The sequence below is a fragment of the Temnothorax nylanderi genome, unplaced genomic scaffold (assembly GCF_030848795.1).
Source record: "Temnothorax nylanderi isolate EJ_2023f unplaced genomic scaffold, tnyl_v1.0 TNYL_tig0043_pilon, whole genome shotgun sequence".
In the NCBI taxonomy this organism is placed as follows: Eukaryota; Metazoa; Arthropoda; class Insecta; order Hymenoptera; family Formicidae; genus Temnothorax; species Temnothorax nylanderi.
In genome coordinates, this window is record NW_027249105.1 from 166114 (window position 1) to 186715 (window position 20602).

The 20602-nt window shown below is 40.1% G+C and overlaps 1 protein-coding gene and 1 long non-coding RNA gene across 3 annotated transcripts in view; one reads left to right on the forward strand and one right to left on the reverse strand.

Annotated features, from left to right (window-relative positions):
* Stet (stem cell tumor) overlaps positions 1-20602 on the forward strand; it is a 359247-nt gene that overhangs the window by 131725 nt on the left and 206920 nt on the right. The gene's annotated exons all lie outside the window — the stretch shown is intronic.
* Positions 1-20602, reverse strand: part of LOC139771682 (uncharacterized) — a 172889-nt gene that overhangs the window by 94986 nt on the left and 57301 nt on the right. For both annotated transcript variants that reach the window (XR_011717955.1, XR_011717954.1), the window contains exon 3: positions 17249-17353. This is a non-coding gene — a long non-coding RNA (uncharacterized lncRNA). The remainder of the gene's footprint in view (positions 1-17248; positions 17354-20602) is intronic.

A 20602-nucleotide genomic window follows, 5' to 3' on the forward strand; every position in this document is an offset into this window, starting at 1 on the left:
TATACAGACACATTGCATAAAGCAACCTCGCGGCTTCCGCGCATAACAATTCCGTTTCGCGCTTGCGTTCGTGCATCCCCTTCCTGTTTCTCCGCCTGCATTGCCTACTCTCCCCGTTCCCTCGTCCTGGCTCCATTCATCATACACGAGCCTCACATTGACGCATGGACGTCTGCACGGACAACGTCGCGGCGAGTCACGACGCGCCACACCATGACGCTCATTCATGGCGCGGCCACGCGTACAATTGCGGCGTATGCACGCGTGCGAGGCGACCGACCGCGAAAAGGAAGAATGGTGGTCGACGGCGCGAAGGAGGAGACGGGGAGAGCCGTCTCGAAGCCGGTCAGAAATAGCGAGAGAGAACAAAGAGGTTGCGCCGAGGCTGTCTCCTGTGGTCTCCTCTCTCTCTCTCTCCCTCTTTCTCTTTAGCGCGTCCGCCTTCGCCCGGCTGTTTCGGCAGTTGCATTCGTGGAGGCCCCCCTTTGGCGCGCCGAATTTCTTTTCTCGCTCAAAGGCGCACAGAAGAAATACACCGTCGTGATCTAGTTCCGTTTCGGAACGCGGAGAGAGAGAGAGAGAGAGACGCGTAAAAATAAATTACGCACGTTTCATCGCGGCGATGTATTTCGGATGTTTTCACAATGAAAATCGCAACTCGCACGTGTTGCGCGTGGAGAATATCACAAAGATCGCGGAACGGGGCATATCCGCCAACAGATACGGGATTCGGACATTCTGTTACTCGTCGCTTTCCATCTATGCAAAAAGAACAACGAAATGTTTCGATTATAATAAAAATATGTTAATTTTAAATATAGGTATATACATATTCCTATAATCAGTTCTACATATCTAATTTATCTTATTTTCTATTAAGAATTAAATATTTATATTTTCTAAAAAAGTTTTTGGTCGCGCATGATCCCGGTGATTCGCAGTTACTACGATACTCTATGTATGTACAATAAGTTTTTATCAAACAGACCGTGTAAACTGATGGTAAATTGGTAAATACGAGCAATAGCATCGATTCTCGCGTATTCTTAAGGTATTCCGTCCACAACCGCACGGAATAAAAGCCTATTGGCTCGTGTTCGTCTGGCATGCTCCGAACATTCGGACATTTACCCCATTTTCAGCATAGCGAGAGAAGACCGCACACCCCGAAGCGATGCGGTACATAAACGAGATAGCTGGGACGCGTGGCGCAGCTTGGGTTACAATTCGAAATGCTGAGACAGAAATTCTTCGGAATTAGTTGGGAATGCAGGTATAACTAGCTCTCTCTGTATAATCCGCGAGTTAATTCTAGCGTTTCTATCAGCGCTTTTGAATCGCGCTGCGTGAAAAAGACTCTCGTTCTATCATTCTCTCATTCGCTCCTCTTTACCGTCTAGTAAAAATTCCTTTAGACGTCTAATTTTTCCTCACTCGTGAGAGACGTATTTCCGTAAGAAAGATGTAATTCGTAATACGTGAAAGATAAGAGTCGCACGAGAACTGCGCATTCGTGACGGAATAAAGATGAAATGAAAACGGAGGCAAATGGTTCACCTGCGTTGTGCTTTTTTTAAATTCTCTTTTTAATTCTCTTTCGAAGCAGAGATGAACTAAATGCAAGATCCGCTTTAAACACAAAGCCGGTTTTAAAATGAAACTTACGAATTATATACAGTATTATCCTATTTTTAATGTAAAATCCTTTTAGCCTGTGTTGCCCCTAAAAAAATATATATCCGTATTCAAAGATATTTCAATTTGCTTGAAATAATGGAACGCGTTATATAATTTCGTTAATTGATAACGGTGTCGTATCAGCGGTTTAAAGCGATGATGGACGATATAAACAGAAATATATGTTTCGCTGGGCCGAACACACATACACATCTCACAAAATCCGCGACGCGGCCTATAAATAAACATCGTACGTCGGTTTGTCGCTTGTGAAGTGCCGCGAAGTAAAAATACATCTACTAGAAGGGTATGCGCGCGTCGCCGCAACCGTGGCGGCCGACGCGATACTCAATGGCACGATAGTAGCATGTATGGCGGCCTTTTTTTACCGTGCTACTCGAGCAAAGTTACGGCCGTCCGAAAATAAACTGCGGAAGGTTTGATTAACTCGTTCGACTTTCCGCCGAACTTTTCCCTCGCCTCTTTCGGAATAACTAACGCGTACAGAAAAAGCAAATCGATTACGTCACTGTGGCATAATTGACTCGGTGATACCGGAGAATATTTTAACATAATCTATATACTTATCGCTTTTCACTATTATTGGAAGCTTTAAATGTCGAGAGAAGCTTCCATATTGCAAGACAGTGAAAAAATGCATTTTTCTGCACTCCGAGCTATTGTATATTAAAATTTATCATAAGCTCGAATATAAGATTGCTTTTCAAGAACTACAGCATTCGTCCGAAAAATTGTTCGCCGATTGCAATACTCGAGGCTGTATTTTCTGGATATAGTATTCTATTTGCAAATACCATCTCTGGAAAACAATATGCCTATAGTGCATTCTCGGGAGGCGAGCCGCAATGGAATATTGAGTTTGGGCGAGCCAATCGAGAAGTTCCACTCGTGAAACGGGACTGATTCTGTGTGCCCTACTCGAGTAATTCCCAATCGCAGGTCTTCGACCTCTTTTAGGATTGGATTTTGTTCGAGAGGTTCGGGGTCTTTGACCTATCAAAAATGTCTTTAAAAGAATAAGCAAACGAAAATGTCACCATTTGCATGCGATTGCCTCACGATGTTACACTGAATATAACTGTAATTTTCACAGTCATTCTAATGTAAGTGATATGCATTAAAAGTTTCCAAACGTTCATGTAGTTTTCAAATAGTTTACATAATTGGAAAATATACATCATATTATTAAATATTATTATATACTATTAAATATTACTATATTATTAAATACATTCATCTAAATGCATTTGCATCTCTCGTAAAATGGAAACAGAATTAATATAATTAATAGATGTGAAATATAACAATATGTGAGAAGATACACAGTATCTACGAGTAATTTATAAAATGGCCATTTCTGAAAATAAACGAAACGAAAAATATATATATCAATGTTACCGTAAATGAGAAACAGTCTGTTCGAAACGCCGGCGGAAATGCATAAAAATGCATATATAAAAGAGAAAAAATTAACGTTAACGATTTGTCACATTTTTTATAAAATAACAGACGGCGGAAATTATTGACATTACTTAATAAAGATACCGTTCTTTTTTGTACAAACAATTTTTAAATCAACTACTGACGTCATAAATAAACCATCGCAAAAAGAGAAAAATGTACAAGATACCTGCAAGTGCGACACAAGGTGCGGCGAGGTGATTTAAACCACGTAATGTGGATTAAAATCGTGAAAAAAACACGGAAAAGTAATATATTCTTTAAGACATTTTTTTTCTTTAAGACTTTAAAACGTTACAGGCAGTGATGCGGACGCGGTTCACTCGAAAACATTACATGACTATCGAATATTTATATTTTTGACTTGCAATTATAATAAAAAAAATCGTTTAAATTCCATGAAATATATATGATAATTAATTTTCGCTTTCTATATCTTAATATTTTATCAATACTACATAACTCTATATAAATACCAAATAACTTTTCAAAAATTCAAAGATACTTTTTACGTTTAAATTTACGTAAAATTTTTATGTTACGGCTGTAATCTGAATTTTATACATGAAAAGGAATAAGTGATATAAACTTGAAAAAATTTGGACAATATACATTTTAGAAATTTTAGATAGTGTCATAGAAGATTTAAATATTATTCTCAGTTTCTGTAAAGGATACGCGCCGTTAAAGTATATCGGGGTAATTCTGAAATATGTCATCTATTCGTCATATACGTTGCGAAAGTTTTATACTGGGGGATTCTCATTTCTCAAGCCTTCGCTCCTTTCCGGCAAGCAGTGACATATTTTATTTTCGAACAAAACCCCCCTCGCAGTAGATATATTTACTCTTGCCAAATATATTCATCAGACACCGCGTAAAAAAGCGAGGGCCTTCCAATACATTTCCGTAGTATCCAGAAAATCCGTTCAAGGCAGCGTGAGAAATGGCGCCGGCGTTTCCTTCACGCTATTGCCGTCGCGCTATGAATGTCCTTTGCCGGTGAGTGAATCAAAAGGATCATATCACGCCTCCTACGCCGGTTTTCCAACGACGGCCATCCGGATTATCAGGTGGACGAAAAATGCGTCGCGATGGTGTGAGCTGTTGCTTGAAAAACGAGCCTTCGGACGATGATCCGGTATATTGATCGTTACAAATAGCGCTCGCACAGGGCAAAGGGAAGGAAGAAGAGGGCGCGAAGGATTACCCCTTTTATGTCATGCCATTAATATTACTCTTCATGAATCTTACGAGTTCCGAGCCTTCGCGGAAGGAGTAGACGACCCTTTTGTTTCGGGACGAAGGGCGGATTTCGTGGCGATAAATATGTTGAAACTGCGTAACGGATTGTACCCTAGTCGACTTTATTTTACGACGTTTCTACTACGGCTTATATCTTATTAAACATCGACGGTGAAATCGCATAAAATCTATGTATTTATCTAAAGTCTATATATAGGAAATGGAAAAAATATTATTTGTCAACACGCGACATGTTAAAAACTTATGATTTAATTATTATTTAATTGACAGAGTTTTTTTTATTAATTTAATTGATTTATTATTATATTCAATACGACTTTCGAAACGAAAAACCTACTCTATTATCTTAATGTCTTTTTAGTCGGTGCGAAAGGTAATACGGTCAAACAAAATTTGATACGATCCACAAATACCTTGTAAAAATTTTATTTCGGAGTCCCAATATTTTTTCTCCGCAGTATTCAAATTGTTTCAAGATTTATCCATAAACGTTATTGTTTATATTGAACATTTATATGAAATATCTCGCTACATTTTGTGCAGGGAGAAAGTATCCGCCAACTATCGCATTAAGCGAAGGCTGCGTGGATTAACCCTTTTACGTCCCTTCCATCCTACAGCTATTAATATTACTACAAATCCCGAACCATAGCGGCCTCATCTCTCGCTGGTAGCCGCAGGGTCGATGGCACGTCGAACGAGGATCTTTGCATAGGCTGGGGATGTCGTAACGCTTAATCATCTACTACCGGGTTCTCCCTATCTCTCTTCGCTTCTCTCTTCGTTCCTGAATTCACTTTACCTATTCAATAAGTTCCTTGTTATCGATTGGCAGTCAATACCGTCGCTCGTCCCGAAACGCGTATCACGCTTAGTAAACTCGGTCGACTTCTGGTCGGTTTAGATTTAGATTAGGTAAGTTGTTTGAGCTTCTTATATTCTCTTCATATTGAAACTGCTTTTATATATGTACTCTTATTTACTGTCTTAATGTCGCTTTGACGATATGTGTATATCCATATTATTAAGAAAAATTACACATAGGTAACTTGAAAAATACCGAATATCTAACTGCTGAATTGGGCAACGTAAAAAAATGTTTAAAGGAAAACAGCATTCAAAAATAAAAGTCGGATTGCAATTTTTATACCACTTATGACACTTCTCTCCGCGCAACACTCCGATTAGTGACGATACGTCGAAAATCAGCCGTCATCTTTCGCTGCCACCGCGATAGCTTTCAGCCCTCGAGGGATTTCCGCGAGTTTACCGAATGTCACGTGGTCACAGGTCCTCCGCGTATCCCTCTCTCCGCTCCTCTTTATAATTCCATTAAAAGGAAACTTGGAAATTTCCCCGGAGACTCGTCACTCTCAGGAACTTTCTGTTTCGCGCGCTCTCACACGAGAAACAGTACGTGCGTCCATAGGGGAGACACACGACCTCGAGAGAAAGCCTCTCGTTGTCTGTACAGAACGCCGGTTGCACCGAATAAATATCGAGCGTAACGCGCACTGCTGACTCTAACTTTCGCGACGAGATGTGTGAGCCGTTCAAAGGTTCGTTCTGGGACCGATCGTGAACTTGTATGCATATAAATGGGCACGGCGTTAAATTCGTCACTCGAGCGCCTGGATGTTGTGACGCCTGTGACGAAAATTCTGCTCGTAATTTTTATGTTCTCATAACTGAACGCTGGAAAAATTATCTAACTAATTGTAAGCGAACTAATTTATTACGTTACAATCGCATTTGTAATATATTTTAGAGATATATTGTATATTACAAGAAAAATTAAATAGAAGCTGTATGTCTTATTCCCGATTTCACCAACGTTGTTTAACTTGAACCTTAGTTTAATTCACTCTTTGTCTGTTTCTAAAGGAGACTGTTAGAAAGAGACAAAGAGTGAATTGAACTAAGGTTCAAGTAAAACGACTTTGGTGAAATCGGGCATTAATTCTTCAATTAATTGTTCATATTACTAGTATTATTATTTATGTTAAACAGTGAACAACTTTTATGAAATTGAGTGATATACCCTGAGATATTTGTACCAAGATAAATTTACATACCTATCCATTTCCTTTCGATAACTTATCTTACTATCGCAATTAAATCGATATACGGCGAGACGGGCAATTATTCGTGGAGATCGAGAATCTCTTCGGGAACGGTAATTGCAGATTAGAGTGGGGCGCGTGCCGCGCAGGAACGCATAAAACGCGAAGTGGATTTAACGCCCAGACAACTTTGCACTATAAATGCTAATGGGCCGGGCCCGCAGTTAGTTAACCACCCCGAACTCGTAGTTCGACGCGTCTTTGCTTAGGGGCAACGGCGGGGAACGTAGAGGAAGGGCGGAAAGGATCTTCTCGTTCTCCTCGGAAACTGGGCTCGGGGTTAGGTAAACTCCGGAATCCGAAGTGTCTGCGCGGAAGCGACGGCGAGTGCCGCGAAAGGATTTGCACGTGTTCTCTCGCGTGTCGCAGATGTAATCGTCCGACCCCGACCGCCTCGAATGCTATCAGGTGCACGAGTGTTATCGGGAGTACCAGTTGTATGCATGAAACTTATATTATGAGAGAAATATGTGGCGGCGTTATCGCGAGAGCCCGATGAAAGAATATTCATTGCGCGTTTTTATGAGAAATTTCTTCTGGTCTTTGCGTACAAGTACATTTAAAAAAGTATATTAATCTCAACAATGTGTTTAACGTCCTTCCTCTTCTTCTTTTTTTCTCTCTTTATCCTCTTTTTGTTCTTCGACCTCTTCTTCCTCTTTCTCTTTATTGGACTTTGTTGTTCTCCATGGGATACAGTACTATGTTCGCTAGGTGTTATGTTTTATCTCTTGAATTACCTTTCTTTTTATATAGATATCTATCCATTCGAATTCTCTTGTTGTCTTTTATTTCAACGAACAAATGCCATTGCCCTGTTTGCCATTTCTATTAAGATGTTGCCCGCCCCGCACATGACTTTTGACCTAATTAGTCGGATGTAGGATTGGACTTTACGGGACATTTACTTAATGCATATATAATCGCAAGATTAATCTTTAGATTTTTTAAAAATTAATCTTGCGAAGAGTAAACAAAATTTGAGCTCTTTCGTCGGCAGCGACCTCAAACCGTAGTACTGCGACCCCGTTGCGTTGGAAATCTATTATCAAGAAGAAGAAAAAGAGGAAGAAGAAGAAGGAATAAAGGAAACAGCGATCTCTAGCGTCTAGCAGTAGGCTCTGCGAATGAATACGCGTATTGCATAAGCAGTAAGCACTTGCTTGCGAAGGGGAAATAGGGTGGGTCGAGTGCACGTTTAATCTTCCGCAGATGCGCAACGAAAGACAATGGCGCATTAACCCAATGGTCGGCGCGGTGTATGCGTGTGTGCATGTCAAGGTGCCTCCAATGGGAGAACGCATCCACTCACGCTCATTGTCAAGTCGGGTGCCGTTACCATTGTATCGGGCTGCGTCGCGTACTCACGCTCTGTCGCGTTTCGCGTGTCTACGCGCGCGTATGGCGTGCGTCCGTCCCACTGTCCGCCGCGCCGCGTGGCGTCGCCTGACAATTTCGGCGTGTATATCGCGGCTATTATACGCAAGCAGGAGAGTGAATACGCGCTTGTCCTCTATGTTGGTTTCGGTTCCACCGCGGTATCGTGCCGTCAACATCTACGGAGCCTCTACGTTCTAGTAATAAGCACCTGTTTCTCATCTACCGCAGTAAATTATTTAATATCAGCAATTAAAATAACACTAAATTGATAATATAATGGTAAAAAGTGATACAGTAAAGATAGTTAAAAAAAAAATAATGATACGACATTGTCTTATATTAATGTCTTGTGTATTATAAAAGAATATCGTGCGAATATATATCGAGGAAGCATTTCTACGTTACTTCCGATAAGCTCTAGAATAAGCTGTTCGTTATAGTTGAGAAACGTAAAGCGTAAAGTTGGCGAGAAGCACCAACGCGAAACTGTCATCCTCAATAGCGAAAGAGTTAAGTGTCATACTTAGCGAACTTGCTGAACAAATACGCCGCTGGTTGCGCACGTCGTGGCGACAAATTTGCCGTTTGTTTATTTGCGGATGTCAAGTCGACGAACCGAAAGTTAAGCGAACGAATTTCGTCCAACTTTCGCTAACAAGAGGAATTCTGCAGATCTTTCTCTCACTCTCTCTCTCTCTCTCTTATATTTCTGTCAACAACGCAGACTTTCTTACGGAGGTCTAACGATGCAGATTTGAGTGAATCGTATACAAAAAAAGTCCGAAGTCCCGAGTTCTTCCGTTGGTTCTCTTAATGACGCAGCTCTAAAAACGTCTAATAATAAGACGCCATCTTATTACTTCCTTTCTTGCCCGAGATCTCCCTCTGCCCGTTGCAGAGCTCAGAAATAAAATGTTTCCGACATCGGTCGGAGATATAAACTAAAGTTCCTTTAGAATAATGATCCGGCATTCATTACTTCCGCATACACCTAATTTTCAATATTAATTTCCTGAACGATATGCTTGGCATTTTTACTCGTTAGAGTGGCTTCTAAAATATAAGAGCAATATATGCTATTGTAATATAAGCTAAAACACGACGAAACGCTTTTTTTATCCACATTTTTTACCGGCATATGTCCTCTCATTTTCTCGACTTTCTATCAATTCAGATTTAACTCACCCCTCAAAGAAAAGTACAAGAATACGTCGCAATGCGGCTCGAGTGAGGTCTCGAACGAGTTCGTTCTCGCGGTCAGGTAGAACCTTTCGCGGCTACCTGTCAGAGGGTTAGCTAATGAAAGAGCAACGACGTCTCACGTTAATGGCCAGGACTTATCCCCGAGATAATCTCTCGCATACAACGTAGCATTATACGAAGGGACACGCGATTGTTCCTCACGCCTATAGGATACTATTTCGGATCCGTTGATTTATGCGGCGGCAATGCGAATTTCTTTTACAGCTTCACTAAAATTCTGTTCTTAAAAGTGCGCGAAAAAAAATATATAAACATAATTCAGTCTTTTAAACTTAACCTCAAAGAATTATTTTTGCAATTATGGTTTTATTCTACTTCTTTCATTTTAAGTATGGAGGATTATTTTTTTTAACTACAGAAAAATGCTGCTTTTAAGTTTTTCTTGAGATTTTTACTGGAATATTTCATTTTATATTCTTGTCTAATCGACCTGTTTTCATTGTAATGGTTTTTTAAATATACATCTTTTTATATCTTTTTATATGTAGAAAATTTTATTTTTTTAATTCTTTTAAAAGACTGTGAATATGGGTTTCTTTTAAAAAAATGCAATTTTCCATTGTACAATAGAATGTACATGTAAATATAGAATAAAATATTAATGTGATTAATTTTTCTCTCACTAATTCCAGAATAAAAGGATTCACAATATTAATATAGTAAATATGTTAGATATATGATGCAAGATCGTATAATAAAATATTGGAAATGTTATTTTAAATGATCATATCTCGTCGTCGAAGTGTTATTAATGGAAATATTGATAACGTAGGTTAGAACTAGGATCTACGCCGTAAAATTTATTATATATTCGGTTAACGGATCGATCGCAGGAATGTCACACGTGGCTCCTAATTATCAGTTTCCATCCTGGAACTGTATTAATCCGACTTCGATTAGAACTTCGAAGTTAGAGAAAGTTTGCGATCGACGAGGTCGATTATACGTGTGATCGGAGAGAAGCTTGAGGCACAATGTATACCGGTCTATTCTCGTTAAATTGGCTTATAACAAATATATGTGCACCTCCATAACGGTTAATGTCCGCTGTTAACTGCTGGGCCCTCGTATGCACCATCCTGCGTCAACCAAGTTCCAAAACACCGTGCAATTTCAGCGTTATTGTCTTGAGGATATTAATCAATTAGGATTATTTTCTAGCAGTATAATATTCAAACAAACGTCTCTGTGCATAAATAATTTGCGAGAAAAATTTATATTACATTCTGTACATTTTTTATCGTTGCAAAATATAATTAATAAACTGATATATGTATAGAATATGTATATATTCTAATATTTTGTGTGTTGAGAGAGAAAGAGAGAAAGAATGATGTTATTATTAATATATTAAAAATAAGCAAATTATATTATTCATTTATAAGCATTTGTATGTAGTATTTGTACAATACAGAAGCGTGAATATAGATCTTCAAAATGACACCTGTTTTGCATCATTTTGCACTTGTGACTCTTTAATCCGCTGTTGGTCGCAATTGGAGCAAAGTTATACAGACATGAAATGTCATCGGTGGCCAGCGAGACAAATCTATTAATGTTAGATCCCACTGGCCACCTGTTTCTCCCCCCCCCCCCTCTCTCTCTCTTTCTCTCTCTCTCTGTCTCTGTCTTTGTCTCTGTCTCTCACGGCAACTAATTCAACCGTATATTTCAACCACCCAACTCGCGCGACAGCCACCGCTACTTCGGTCGTAGTAGTTTTCTCCATTAAATGCCTGACATTCATAATGCTGAAGATCTGCGTAGTCGGGCATGGTAAATGTCGCTGTCTCAAATCTACGCCCGTTTCTCTTTCTCCTCACCGCCAACGGCTTGTTTACCCGCTGTCACCTTCCGCTTCGTTTTAAGCTATTTCTCTCACACGCTGGATAAACGGATGCTAACCGATTAAGGAGTACCGCGTGCACCGAGAACAATGAGATTTCCGGCGATGAGAAATAGACTTCCGGAAGACTCTACGGTATCCGTGATTAGCGATGACAGAAAGAGACCACTCATTTATTTCAGTTCGAATGAATTATCTGTGACGGATAGGTATGTAAAAGTATTACAAGTGATATTTGAAGGAAGGGAAAAGTAGCAAGTTTCACATTTATATAAAAGTAATTTTTATCCGTTAATTATGTAGGAGAAATTTAATTTGTATCGGAAAATATAGAGGATAAAACCGATTTAAAGAGTTTTAATTTATTCGTATAATTGCTGCTTGTTTTCCAGAGATAATTATTTGTGAAAAACTCGAGGAACATCACGCGCCTCCTCTCGAGCCGCGTGTCGCCGGTGATCAAAATGCACGCACCATCCCCGGACTCTCATTCTACGACCCATTCGCCGAAGATTGGTCTCCGCGTGTGGCGCGATAGAAAATACACGAAGTGCCCGCGTGCCATATCGCGTCACTCTTCTCATAATTCAATTACCGCGTTTCGATTTCTACCGTACTGCTACGCACGATGGTATATCGGTTATCGGTTTTCAATTCTTCTGTTTCCATCCGCGCCAGCGCCGTTCTCGTCGCGCTTCCACATCGCACACATTTTCGGTCCGATGCGTTCCTCTCCGCTACTCGTACTCTCGTATTGACGCATCCTGTATTACCCTAGAAAAATAACGTTTTACCCTAGTAGACGCGGTCTCGGCCGACTCGTTCGCGGATATGTGGCGTGAATGGAGACACCGTTTAATTTCATGCGGCGAAATATAGTTCAGAACATTATTATTTCGCCAAGAGGGCCGAGGATCGTGGATGCTCTCGAGGATATCTCATCGGGAATGCAAGAGAGAGCGAGTATTCGCGTTAATGAAGGAGATAATGGATAGTAATACTGATGAGGTTTAACATGAACCGCTCTTTCTCTCTCTCCCTCTCTTCTTCTCCCTCTGCCGCTATGGGCATTGTAATTTATCCGGCCGCTGTTTTCTACGGCGCGGCGCGAGCGAACGGCGGTACGGCGAATGATTGATGAAACTTTATTCGGTGGCTTTCCTAGCCGCGGAGTTAAAGCAGATATTTATAATGGAGTTAGTGAAACGCGCGCAGTTTCGCCGCCGCCGCCGCGCGGTTTTGATATTAATGTAACGCGGCGCGGTCGTTTGAATTTATGAACCACTCCCGCTTTCATAAAGCGCAATTAGGAACGGCCGGACTTTTCTTCAAACATGTTCGGCTGGAAGGAGATATAAATGCGAAATTGTTTTTGCTTCATTGCGAAACATGAATGTACGAATACGAACGTATCGTCGTGTCGTTCGGCATATCGGAAAGCGATTAAGTGACTCGTTTTGTTTAACGAACAAATTAAATTTGGATTTTATTTTCGCTCGTAACGGCAGATAACTACGTTTATCGATATTTGTTAAAAATTTTCGATAAATTTCTATTTAGATTTTTAAACAGGCCAGAGGCAAAAGAATATTTCCTATTTTTGAAACATTATCAGCGCACGAATAACTTCTTATCTCTTGCTCGGCCTGGCATCTTAAGGCGTTCGCGTTCTTTCATCCTGCAGCTCCTATTTCCTTCAACTTTGACATATTTCTTCGTTGGCTACGTCGGCGAGCGTACATTTCTACACACTCGCTCGACTGATTTCGTTGAACGTGGAAGTAACCATAGAAGCCTCTCCGGCGCGGCGTGCAGTGCTCGTCGGGCCCTTCGCCAGAATGCTCTTCCCTCTCCGACCGTACGTGCCGTGGGATCCAAATATTTGGACACCGCGTGGGATCATCGGCATTCATCGCGGGCGTCTTAAAGCGCTTCTTACAAGAAGGAAGAAAGAGAGGAAGGTAGGACGGAAGGAAGGACGGAAGGAAGGAAGGAAGGAAGGAACGAAGTAAGTTCGTTCGTACGAACGACTTCTACTACTATTGACTCATAATACGGCAGTCTACCGGAAAGAACTCTCAGGTTTGAATAATCGAATGGATCCTTCTGCATTTATTTCACCGACGCGACGGAATAATAGCCGGCCCGCGGCTAGAATAAAGAAGTAATGGTTTCGCCGATATGTCGCCGCCACCGCCAATATTCGCCGTCGAATCGGAGCATCTTGTTCGTCCATTACTAACATTTCATCGTAAATAATCGTGAGAAACGTCGCTTATGTTGAAATACTTGTTCCCGGCTGAAAACGCGCGATGCAGAGACGCGAAAGAATTTTTCTTCCTTCTTTTCGTTAACGTCGCCGCCTGGTAGGCCGGTGAAAATTTAACGACTCATCCACGCGATAAAGAAGAGCTCGTCCTGAAATAAGAATGAAACTGCGGGTAGCAAAGCAGCCTCTGTTTAGAATGCACGCATGCGATCTTTTGATGGATTCTCCATTTTTAATCTGCCACTCGGGTCAAGAGAACCGCGTCCGTGAACTATTCATGCGCAAATACGCAATACGAAATGTTGCGAGTATTCAATATTTAAATATTATACTTGGCGAGCGAGCAAGCAGAACTGGCAGAGACGAGTGAGAAACGAAAAGCGAAGCTGGAAATTAAGCGGCGCCTTCAGGTAAACGCGAAGTTGCGATATTTCGAAATAAGGGGAAATTAAAAATGTATGTGCGTCTCTCTCTCGACTTTCAATGTCTTCCTACGTTCCTAAATATTTAATATTATCATTTTGTTTTAGTTTTACTTCTTTAAATTTTTATAAAATAATAAATTGAACAAACAACAAATTTTTCTTTCGTTTTATGTTGCAAAAATCAAATAACCTTTTCTAAAAATTAAGACAAATGGCAAATCGGTTCGCCGAGGATTTAACTAGAAGAGATGGAAGCGAGGAACAGTGCACTTTTGCCACACGGTTTTGTACCGAGTCCAGACGCAATGAATAAATAAATAAATGTCTAGCCCTTTCGCTTCGCGTGAAAAGTATGTATACCCATCGTGAATATAGTGGTACACCGGTTTATATTCCAAAGAATGTAATTATTGATCGTTCCTTCTCTGTTTCGATGCAAAGCGATGAGTTGTCTAACGCGATATAGAGAGAAACAGAACGAGGCAACAAATATATATCTGCATATTGTTAACACGATGTATGCGTATTGCACGTCGTTCCGTGCGCGTACGTTTAAACTTATCTTGCAACGCCTACAAGTCAAACAAATTTTAACTCGTAACCCGTGCATCTTGCTATGCTAAAATAAATATTTCGAATTATCAAATTAGAAGATACTATTTATTATCGAAACATCGGATGAATGGACCGGAGATATAAAAATTAGACAATTATCAAAGTACATAAAGCTCTCTTGCAGTCCTGACGATCATGAAAGCATAAGAATTTTATTTTTGTTATATATCAAATGCATAGGACTATTCATTCGTTTTATTTGCTATTCCTGCAGCAATAAAGATCGTAACGTGAAACGCGAAATGTAGAAACAGTCCGGTCTCTCTCTCATTCTCTTTCTCCCATCGTGCAACGATTTCAAAGTCAATTAAAAATATTTGTGCTTGAAAAAACAAATATACATCTCCATTCGTATGCGTAACATCGGTGTCGACGTATATACGATTTGACTTTGTGTTTCACCGAAAACTTTGCGAAGCAAAAATCGTGTCGCTTTTACATTCGCGTACTATCGTTTTATACTCCGCGTGCGGTCGTTGATATTTGTCGCACGTGTCCACGCGAAATGTATCGTGCGCAATTTGCAAAACGCGCCATCCGACGTATCGATCACGATTCTACGGTCGCGGTCGGCCGTGCACCGCGTTGCGGCGCGCGACGGCGCGGCGCGCTGTTAATAGTTACAGAAAATTAATTCAAGATAATTATCACGATGAAACGTTGAAGCATATTAATTGCTGGCGAGTGCCATCGTACACCGCTTTTGTCGCATTGCACAATACTGCAACGTGTCGCGCACGCGAATTACTGAATCGCCCTCTCGCGATAAATGCTGCGAATATTTTGTTTCGGCTGTCGCCGCTATTATTACCCCGATGCGTTCGCTTTTAATCTTCCTAATTACTCGAAAAATATGGGAATTGTCGAACATATCATGTATAATTAATGAAACTATTAAACCAATCATTGTACCGTTATTCTATCATTTTCATCAGCTCATTGAGTTCTATTACTTTAGTCTATTCTGCCAATTTCTGTCTCTTTGTGACGATAAATTTCGCAATTTCAGTTAATTATTATTACTAATCCATTGTTAATTATTAGGAATTATCTAATAAATTAACGAAATGGAATTTTTGTTTTGATTCGTTGTAATTATTATAGCAGCTCGAATGCGTGTGTAGTAAAAATGCGATTTGGCTTGCTTAAACTAAAGAATATGTTTACGGATTATACCCCAAGATACACAGCATGGACGTGCAGGATGACGAAGACGAATCGAAGGGCGATGATAGGCTAACACAGCGCGAACCTACGCGTCGAGTTTATGCGTGATCTTGTGGGACTTCATCGGATGGATTATATAACCGGTCGGTTTGCCGTTACCCTTAATTCATTTACGAGTGCCATCACTTTTGATCGGACGATGGTCAGGATTAATGTATCGCCGGAATGACGAAGATTGATGATGAAAATTTGCTGGTACGTTTAATCAATATGTACAAGGTGAATACAAGGCAAACATTTTTTATACTAATGTCACTTCACGATTGTCAAGTGCGTTAATATACGGTAGAAAACAATATTTTTCAGAGAAAGACAATCAAAAACGATTGTTGCACAGTTATTAGAAGGCAATATGTCTCTAGTTTTATCGCTGGAAGACGCGCGTAATCATTCGTTTACGTTTCAATAACTCTCTTCGTATTATAATCACATTTTATATGATTTTTCACGCGAGATGTATTATTATAAAGATACATTTGCACAGAGAATGATCGGCGATTTTAAAGAAACACGACACTCTGCTCCTGTATCTTCGTTCGTATCTCGCGCAAAGATGTCCCTGGTCGTTCATCTGTTTTAACAACACGCTTATATTGTTAAATATGACACGAGTTTTGTCGCTGATAAAGTCGGTATCGTGCGTTACTCGGTGCGCCTTTCCATCTCTTTTTTTTTCTTTTTTTTTCTCTCCACAGCCGTATATCACATCCGCGTGACGCGGGACGTGCATCTTTTATTAACCGCGTTACGTTATAAAGCATTTCCATATCCCCCGGCGTGTCCATTAATTATTTTTTAATCCCATTTTTACGCCCGACATGCACGGCCGTTCCGCGTGGAAAATGGAGCAAAGGAAGCAACGTTTTACCCACGAAACACCCTTTATTATCGTGTCCCGCCTACGGACGGATTGACACTCCTCTTGTCCTCGGCGGGGCGAGCCGAGAAGTGTATACGGTAATACGTGTGACGGTAATGCGTTTTCGCGTGATGCATTGACAACGAAGACACAGCGCGCGATAACATCGCGGAAATTAGCGGTAACGTTATGCAGAAATGGAGGAGGGGGCGTTCCTTTGAAATGGCGCGTTGCAATGTCGAGACGTTATCTCGGCATTGTTATTGCGTGCGCGCGACCTGTTGGATTTGAGTAAAATATAACTGGATAATTGTGCAATTAATTACCGAGCGTACAATTACTTAGCATTGCATTGTTATCGGTGTAACTATTGTCATTCGATAACGGGGAAAATTACACGTTTGCCTGCCGAGAACTCTAACTAACTATGTATATATGAAGATTAATCGTGAGGTTGTGGGCGACGCGCGAAATATCAAGATCGCAAGTTCTTTAAGTGTTTCGCATAGCGATTATGAATTTAATACGTGTATTTAACTGAAACACATCAGCGTTACGTAGATAAGAAAAAATTATTTAAAAATTCATTGATATTTATGCACTTCTATGACATTACCGTCGTCATAATTGTCATGCGTACGGTGACAATCGTATCAGCGGCACGTAAAGCAATCGCGAACTCGAGCACGAACATCACGGGCGTTAGCTTCGGTTATTAAATGCTCCAGGGATATTTTTAACTCGATGGCTAAGTGTCAGTAGGATACACGCGAGCAGGGTGCGAACAATAGATTTGAAAAAGAAGAAAAAACTCACTTTGTTGCCACGTGCTGACGTGATGCATTTTTCTTTCCTTCCCGTTGCCCACCTGCCTTCATTAACTGTGTGAATCGCCACGTGTCTTCGTTAAAATGACGTAATCTGTGGACGAAGAAAAATATAAATAAATCCGATGTAAAGGTGATGTAGACGTGTGCACCTGTACAAACTTGCGAAAATCGCGGGGATCATGTCGGCGCATATGTCGCCGTTCTACCTTTGGATATATCGTAAATACTTATACTAATGAAGCGACATAAATACCCGTCTACGCATTATTGCATTCGTTATTTATGGGATATAATCGCTTAGTGAGAAATATACGGATTATATTGCTTTTTTAAATTTATTACGTTGCATTATCATTGCATTTTATTCGTTTCCGCGTGGTAACCAATAATTTTCTGACACAATAAAGCAATATTAACGTCAATATTGCATGTGATTTGCGTTTTAAATTGCGTACAAACAAATCGCGATATTTTTCTTGCATCGAATCGCGCTGTTTCGCATTAATTACGTTTTTTAAGAGCCGAGCTATTATCGGAAAGCTGCTTTCCATCCGATAACAGTTATTTTTATCTCGCGACGAATATCAATATGTTATTACAAGCTCGGCGCAATAACCGCGTACAAATAACAGACACGACGCAAACTATTTTCACGTGAATTATTTTCTCCCCCGGGAGCGTACGTGATGATATCACAGTGGACGCTGTTTTCCAACATCAAGAATTTTTAAATTAAATTATTTAACTCATTATCAAATTTTACCTATCTTTTTCACCATGTAAAAATTGAACGATGCGATAATACGAACGTCATTGACAAACATTTCAACGATATTTATCATTTTACAAAATAGTGTGGCTTACAGGAAAATCACATTAGGAACGATACATGGAAAATATAGTTGAAATAGTACTTTTTTTCCACGTTAATCAAATAAAATGCGTTTGATTTATACTGTTAGAGTAATATTATGTTAAATTAATCTTTTGAGAAAATATGTCTAAAGTACTGCATAATTATGGAGTATACAAACTAATGTTAGTTAGTTATAATCCTGATAAAATAATACACAAAATAAATATGCGCGTATCGAAAATGCGTCGGAAAGTTTGCAGTGAGATAAAAAAACAAGCGATTTAAATATTGCATACGGATTACATCATAGAAATATTTTTTATATCTATAATCTAAGAATTCACACTCAATAATGCCCTAACTGTTGCAATTACAATCGAGTTTGTAATGTAGGATCAAGAACATCAACAACTTTCACCTCCTTGGGGCGGAAGTGGCCGTGTCAGTGGGATTTTATACAGTGGTAAACGTATTACGTGTCAACTGCCGAAAAGAGGGATGGACTCGCGAGGGGTGAGCGAGGTAGGAGAGAGACATTCATACTATGCAGCTTTAAGAAAGGATTGCCGCGGGAGACTGCCGTTTATCAGAGGCAAGCACGGTGCGGCTGACAAGCTATTACTGCACGTGAGATCGCCTTTGCATCGAGATTGAATAGATCGAGGCTCCCGGAAAATAGGTAAGCGCAATGGGTACCCGGAATGGTACGCGGAGAGAGGAGGGAATGCGCGGGGAAAGGAAGGACAGAAAGAAGAACGACTGCCGTGCCGAGATGATGTTAAACTCGTACTACGTGGATTACCTACAAGCGTGCGAGTTACCCCGCTCAGTACATTCGATATTTTTCAACTCGCTACGAAGAACGATGCGATACTGCCGCGCGTAATCATCACGTCTATAATCTGCGAGGTACTTTTGAATATCAGTCCTTCTCTAAGAAGATATATTGAGAGAGAGAGAGAGAGAGAGAGAGATTTTATATCAATATGTATTACATGTATATGTTAAATATGTAATCTGCTGTACGCTTCGCTGAAGGTATCGTAAAATAAAATTTTTTTACTCGATTAAATGAATCAACATATTAGTCTGATATATCTATATCAATGTGTTATGTAGAATAGTTAATAATTAATTATATATATACAGACACACACACACACACATCTGATACATAATACTGATTATACGCAATACGTATATCGCAAATAAGAAGATCTGAAAAAGATCTGAAGGATCAAGTAATTTTCTAAATTTTCTAATTTTCTCGTTTAAGTATCAATTAATTATTAATTGTTAAATTATATGCTTAGAAACCGCTGAAACCGGTCCTAAATCTTTCAGTGTCAAATAACCTAGAATTAAAGGTTTGCGAATTAGGGTGAGATGAGCGTTCGATGGATAAACAGCGCATTAAAATATTCGGCGCTTTCGGGCGATAAAGCTGTGCTTCTTCAGAATTACATCACCTTATTTTAGCACGTCGTTTCCCGTAATGTCCCCGTCCGTCTCGTCTGCGACTCGTCATCTTGTCTGTTAGACTCGTTCCGAAAGACGCTGCGCTAAGAGAACCCAACACGTGCCGACGGTTTACGAGCCAAGAGCCGTACGTTGTTTCGTGCTTTTACGGCCGTTAGTTACTCACGCTTCGTTACTCAGCTACCTTCCGCAAACGTGCCTTCATTTCCTGACATCCTACATCCTGCCCGGAGTGGCCTAAAACGTCGCGTGTCACCTTATACGACGCCGTCTTGCAAAATCGTTTCGAGATGATGATATTCTCATAACTTTATACACGAAAAAGAGAAGCTGTTGGTATACAATTTTTTATTTATAATAATAATTACGTTATAAAAATGGTAATAAAAATAATCATGTCAAAATCATATGGAATTAACTTACACTATACTTTCTTTGCTTAAATTTCTATGAGAATTTTTGTAAGTCTTGGTCTCGATCCCAGAATTTTACTTAATATTTGTTTCCATTACATCAATTTGAATTTTTCGATTCTGACTCTTGGAACACGTTCAAATTTTTTTTTCAATATAAAAATTCTTTCGCGAGATAGAATTATTTCGGGAAAGCGTGTGAGCGTGTGTTCGGAGGGTGGCGGTGTTCTCGCGCGTACGCGGCGTCTGCGCGCGAAAAGCACAGAGACGGTGTCTCGTGCTCGACGACGCGTTTCCTCTCGTTGCACATTCCACATGGTTGAACATTCGTTTCCTCTCATGTCGATAGTTTCGTATTTTTCCGTCGGTCTCTCTCGTCTATCCCGCGCGAAATCTCTTCCATGCCTTCGGCGTATTACGTATCCGTCTATGTTTTTCCGCACCTGCGTTTTACTCCGCGAGGAATGTATAAATTCGCCGTTTATAACATTTTGCCAATGTTACTGATCTCGAGTTTCACGGTTTTAATTACCCTCACCAAGAGACACACGCGACTAAAATACAGGTAAAAAATTAATAACGGGAAAAATGT